Raw genomic sequence first — 6,063 nt, 5'->3', positions numbered from 1 at the left:
CAAACCTCCTGGTTCTGGAGGCCAGAGATTGGAAAAGAAAGCCTCTGTCCTTGGGCTCCTCCCAAGGGCTCCCTGGGCTTTGTTCCCTCCCTGCCCTGTTCCTGCCACCTGCTGCTACTGTCTCACCCCAGGAGGCACTAATCTGTGGAAACATTTCCCTGGCACATCCGATGGGCTAAGCTCCCAAGGGAAGGGCGCTCGGAGCTAAGGACCAGCAGGGCCGTGGCCCTGGCATTATGTCCTGGTTCAGGCAGATCAAGGGAAAGTGGAGGGCATTAGGGTGGAGGAGGAGGGGGAGGCTGGCTTGAGGGTCTCTGCGCTGTCTGGTAGGGTATGAGGAGGCACAAACTAGCCTCCACTGGGGACAGCAGAATTCCTATCTTTTTTCTCTGGGCTCCAACCCTGAGCATGTTTGAATCTGCTCAGTAGCTGCCAGGTAGGGGGCATTGGAAGGCAGCATTTCTTGGCTCAAAGCTGGAAGCTGTGCTTTCTGGATCACAAGAGAGTCTGTGATCGTCTTGAGAGGGAGACACAGCAGGAGCTGGGACTCGAGGGACACCCTCTTCTTTTCCTCACCAGGCAAGGACCTTCCATGTCCTCCTGGGCTTTGATAGCAGTGGGCTCCTTCTCCCTCTCCTCATAACCCCCTTCCCCCTCGAGCTCCCAGTTTCTCACCTCCCTCCCTGGATGTGTACTGTTCCTTGGAGCTCGGGCTTCATGAAAAGTGTTGGAAACACAGTGTGGGGATTATTCCAGCTTTTTTGCTACTCCCCCTAAGATTCACATTCCTTCCTTTGCCCTCCCTTTTTTGGCCAATTCAGTACTTATTCAGCCTTTGTTAGAGGGCGAGCTGAAGAACAAAAATAATCCTTCACATTTGTACAGAGCTGTACAGAGTGCTTTCATACATCTTATCTCAGCAGAGCCCCACAAGAACCCTGCGAAGAAGGCATTGTTACTCCTTACAGGGGAAGAATTGGTTCTCAGAGAGGCTGCGCATCTAGCTGCAGGCAGTTGGCTCAAGTCTATGTCACCTGGCTCCAAACTCACTGTTATTCTGCAATCCTATGTAACCAATAGAATCTACTTCCCAAAAATTATCTTATTTACTCATCGCAACAACTCTAAGGTGTTACTGTTCATTTTACAGATGAGGCCACTGAGACTCTTAGGTTAAATAACTTGTCCAAGGTCATGCAGGTGCCAGGAGCTGAGTCTATCTGAATCCAAAGCCTGTGCTAAAAGTACCGAAACTGAGACTCAGAGAAGTCATTTGACAGCGTTCTTATGGGGCAGCCCCAGAATTGAAATGCGGGTCAAAAATCCCAAGTCCAGTACTTCTTCAGTTGCACCGTGCTGCCTGCCTCAAGAACCTGTGGTATGTGGCTCATTCATTCTGACCCAGAGAGATGTCAAGGACAAAGGCTATTCTACTGTTGGACTTGGTTCTTAGCTCTAGCTCTCTGTATTCCTCTGGCTGAACTCTCCCTATTCACACCTCTCTCCCGCTGTCTGCCAGCATTTCTTACCAGCCCCACCCCCAGCTTCTGGGTTCAGCTCTTTTCCCTTTTCTCTGAGTTTGGGAACAACCAGGTCTCTAATGATCATACAGCAACTGGGAGAAGAGTGAACAGCAGACCCTCCCCTCCTCTAGTCTCACTACCCTCTTCCAGCTGTAGAAAAAAAAGCCCCAGAGCGGGTAGGAAGCCCATGAGAGGGAACTGCTACAAATCCTGGCTCTGCGAACACATGCATTACAGCCCAGTGGTCCCTGAAGGCTTCTTAAGAGAGCAATTCAAAGTCCCCAGCCTGGCTGGAACAACAGCAGCCTCGAGACTGGTTGGGGCTTGGCGCAGTAGCTCTCGCCTGTAATCCCAGTACTTTAGGAGGTGGAGGCAGGAGGATCGCTTGAGGGCAGGAGTTCAAGACTAGCCTGAGTGATAGGGTGAGACCACCAGCTCAAAAAACAAATGAAAAGACTCTGGATGGAATAAGGCAACAAATCGGTGACTTTCCACCACCCCATCCCCATCCATCTACCACTTTCCAAATCCCACAATGAAAGAGCTCCAACAGATAATCATAGGTACATCCTACACCCTTATCAAGGACTTAGCTCAAGCTTTTTACACCTCACTGCCTGAGGTAAGAAGGAAGACAAAATATTCATATGCAAAGAGAATGGGAAAAGAAAGTTTGGCTGGAATCCTTTGATTGTGAATCTGGGTTGCTAAAAACATGGCCATCCTAAACCCGGTATTCCTTTTATCCAAGGGAGATAATAGGAGACAAAGTTCTTACTTGAGAGCTGAACATTTCATTAATTTTTTTTTTGAAAATTCAAATCTAATCAAAGAGGGTTGGTTTTTGTTGTTGTTGTTGTTTCTTGAGAGGGAGTCTTGCTCTGTCACCCAGGATGGAGTGCAGTGGCAAGATCATGACTCACTGCAGCCTCAACTTCCCAGGCTTAAGAGATCCTCCCACTTCAGCCTCCTGAATAGCTAGGACCACTGGTGCGTGTCACCACACCTGGCTTTTTTTTTTTTCTATTTTTTTGTAGAGATAGGGTCTCACTGTGTTGCTGAGACTAGTCTCAAACTCCTGGGCTCAAGCGATCATCCTACTTCAGGCCTTCCAAAGTGCTGGGATTACAGGTTTAGCCACTGCACCTGGCCTAATTAAATATTTTATAAAAACAAACCTACTTGCAATTCTAGCATTCAGTGTCCTTCTAATGTCAATAAAAAGAATCAGTATCATGTTTAACATGTTGTATCTAGAGGTACAAATATAAAAATTTAAGAATAATATAAATTATTTATTACTACAAAATGTTTCTTAGCACCAACGTGCAATGTTGCAAACACTACACGAATTCATGGGTACCCCCAGAACCAGCAATTGGAACATAAAACAGAGCAAGAAAATGGACACTCAGCACTACTGGTAGATAATATGTCATGCGAGAATTCACTACACAGCCAAGTGCGGTGGCTTATGCCTGTAATCCTAGCACTTTGGGAGGCCAAGGCAGGTGGATCTGACCTCAGGTCAGAGTTTGAGACCAGCCTCACCAACATGGCAAGACCCTGTCTCTACTAAAAATACAAAAATTAGCTGGGCGTGGTAGCAGGCGCCTTTAATTCCAGCTACTTGGGAGGCTGAGGCAGGAGAATGGCTTGAACCCAGAAGGCAGAGGTTGCAGTGAGCCGAGATGACCACTGTACTCCAGACTGGGCAACAGAGCAAGACTCCGTCTCAGAAAAAAAAGAAAAAAAAATCCACTACAGGCAGGGCGCAGTGACTCACGCTTGTAATCCCAGCACTTTGGGAGGTTGAGGTGGGTGAATCACTTGAAGTCAGGAGTTTGAGACCAGCCTGACCAACATGGTGAAACCCCATCTCTAATAAAAATACAAAAATTAGCTGGGTGTGGTGGCATGCGCCTGTAATCCCAGCTACTCAGGAGGCTGAGGCACGAGAATTGCTTGAACCGGGGAGGCAGAGGTTCAAGCAGTGTGCAGTGTGCAGTGTGCAGTGTGCTGAGATCACACCACTGCACCCCAGGCTGGGCAATAGAGCAAGACTGTCTCAGAAAAAAGGAATCCACTACAGCCATGCTATCTAAGAGGAAGGATTTGACAAGTTAATTTTCTTTTCTCTTAGCTAAGCACTTGGACAGCTCAATTCCTGCCTACACTCCAAAACCACAGTGGCCTCCAAAGTTCACACTGATACAACCCACAAAGCTTCAGGGCATCCAGACACACTTACCTTTCTTTTTTAAAAGACATAGAGTGTGTTTGCTTAGGTAGCACATATACTAAAACTGGAACAATACAAATTTCCAATTAAAACAACACAACCACACAAGGATAGCACAAAAATATGTGAAGCACTCCATATTTTTAATGTATACATATTTCAAAATGTCAAGTACACAATAAATACATACAATGTTTATCTATCAACTTAAATGAATAAGACAGAGCAAGATATATAAAGAATTGACCCCCGGGGTCTGAACTGTATTAGACTCAGTGATGCGTGTTCAGTGTTACTGGTTGTTCTGTGCCAGTGCTGAGCACAGAATCCCAAGGGACAGAGGCATCTCTGTGTTTTTAATGGATTTATTTCCTTTGTGGTTATATTATATGATGCCTTCTAAAGCATTAAGTTCGGGGCAGGGGGCTTTCTTGCCTGGGTCTGAGAGGTAAGGTGTTATTTTACATACCACATGGTGCCTGGTCTGGAAAATCAGGAAGGCCTCTGGTAAGGAAGTCATGATTGAAGCTGAGACTTCAAGGTTGAGTAAGAGTTAGCTAGGCAAAGCACAGAATGGGAAAAAATATTTGCAAACTTTGCACCCAACAAAAGTCTAATATTCAGAATCTATAAGGAACTGAAACAATTGAATAAGCAAAAAACAAATAACCCCATTAAAAAATGGGCAAAAGACATGAACAGACACTCCTCAAAACAGGATATACAAGCAGTCAACGAACTTATGAAAAAAATGCTCCACATCACTAATCATCAGAGAAATGCAGATCAAAACCACAGTGTGATACCATCTCATACCAATCAGAATGGAAGTTATTAAAAAGTCAAAAAACAACAGATGTTGACAAGGCTGCAGAGAAGGGAACACTTACACATTCTTGGTGGGAATGTAAATTAGTTCAGCCACTGTGGAAATCAGTTTGGAGATTTATCAAAGAACTTAAAACAGAACTACCATTTGGCCCAGCAATCCCACTACTGGATATACATCCAAAAGAAAACAAATCATTCTGCCAAAAAGACACATACACTCACATGTTCGTAACAGCACTATTCACAATAGCAAAGACATGGAATTAACCTAGGTGCCCATCAATGGTGGTTTGGATAAAGAAAATGTACATATACACCATGTAATACTATACAGCCATAAAAAAGAACAAAATCGTGTCCTTTGTAGCAACATGGATGCAGCCAGAGGCTATTGTCTTAAGCAAGTTAACACAGGAACAGAAAACCAAATAGCATATGTGCTCACTTATAAGTTTGGGTACTCACAGACGTAAAGATGGCAACAATAGACACTGGGGACTGTTGTGGGGGAGCAAGGAAAGGGGGACAAGGTTGAAAAACTAACTATTGAATACTATGCTCAGTACCTGGGTAACAAGATCATTCATACCTCAAACGTCAGCATCACACAGTATACCCAGGTAACAAACCTGCACAGGTACCCCCTGAATCTAAAACAAAAGTTGAAAAACAAAAAGAAATGAAAATATATACCCCTAAAAAGGCTTGCACACATTGCATATAGCAGCCTTCTTTGTAATAGCCCCAAACTGGAAACTACTAAAATGTCCATCAACAGATGAATGAATAAGCAAACAGGTGCATCTATATGACGGAATACTACTCAACAGCAGAAAGGAACAACCTGTTGATACACATAACATGGATAAATCTCAGAATAAGTATGCTGAGTGAGAGAAATCAGACAAAAAAAATATATCTACTACATGATTCCATTTATATGAAATTCTAGAAATGAAAAACATCTGTAGTGACAGACGGCAGGTGGCCCAAGGCATGGGTTGAGAGAGAAAGATGAAAAGAAGCAGGAAGAAATGCAGGGGGTTATGGATATACTCTTTATCTTGATTGTAGTGATGTTTCACTGATGTATACATATGTCAAAACATCAAATTGTACACCTTAAATCTGTGCTGTTTATTGCATATTATACCTCAAAAAAGCTCTTAAATTTAAAAACAAAACAAACAAAAAAACAGTGAGTTAGCTAGGCAAAGAGTTGCGGGGGGCAAGGGAGAGAATTGTGCCAGACAGGCAAAGTTGTAAGCAAAAGTAAAATAGTAAGGCAAATGAGAACCTGAAACCTTCATGAAATGAAAGGAGTTGGCCAGCCACGGTGGCTCAAGCCTGTAATCCCAGCACTTTGGGAGGACAAGGCGGGGGATCACCTGAGGTCGGGAGTTCATGACCAGCCTGAACAACGTGGAGAAACCCCATCTCTACTAAACATACAAAATTAACCGGTCA

The sequence above is a fragment of the Trachypithecus francoisi genome, unplaced genomic scaffold (assembly GCF_009764315.1).
Source record: "Trachypithecus francoisi isolate TF-2019V2 unplaced genomic scaffold, Tfra_2.0 Lachesis_group5, whole genome shotgun sequence".
Classification (NCBI taxonomy): domain Eukaryota; kingdom Metazoa; phylum Chordata; class Mammalia; order Primates; family Cercopithecidae; genus Trachypithecus; species Trachypithecus francoisi.
This window is presented reverse-complemented; position numbering follows the sequence as displayed.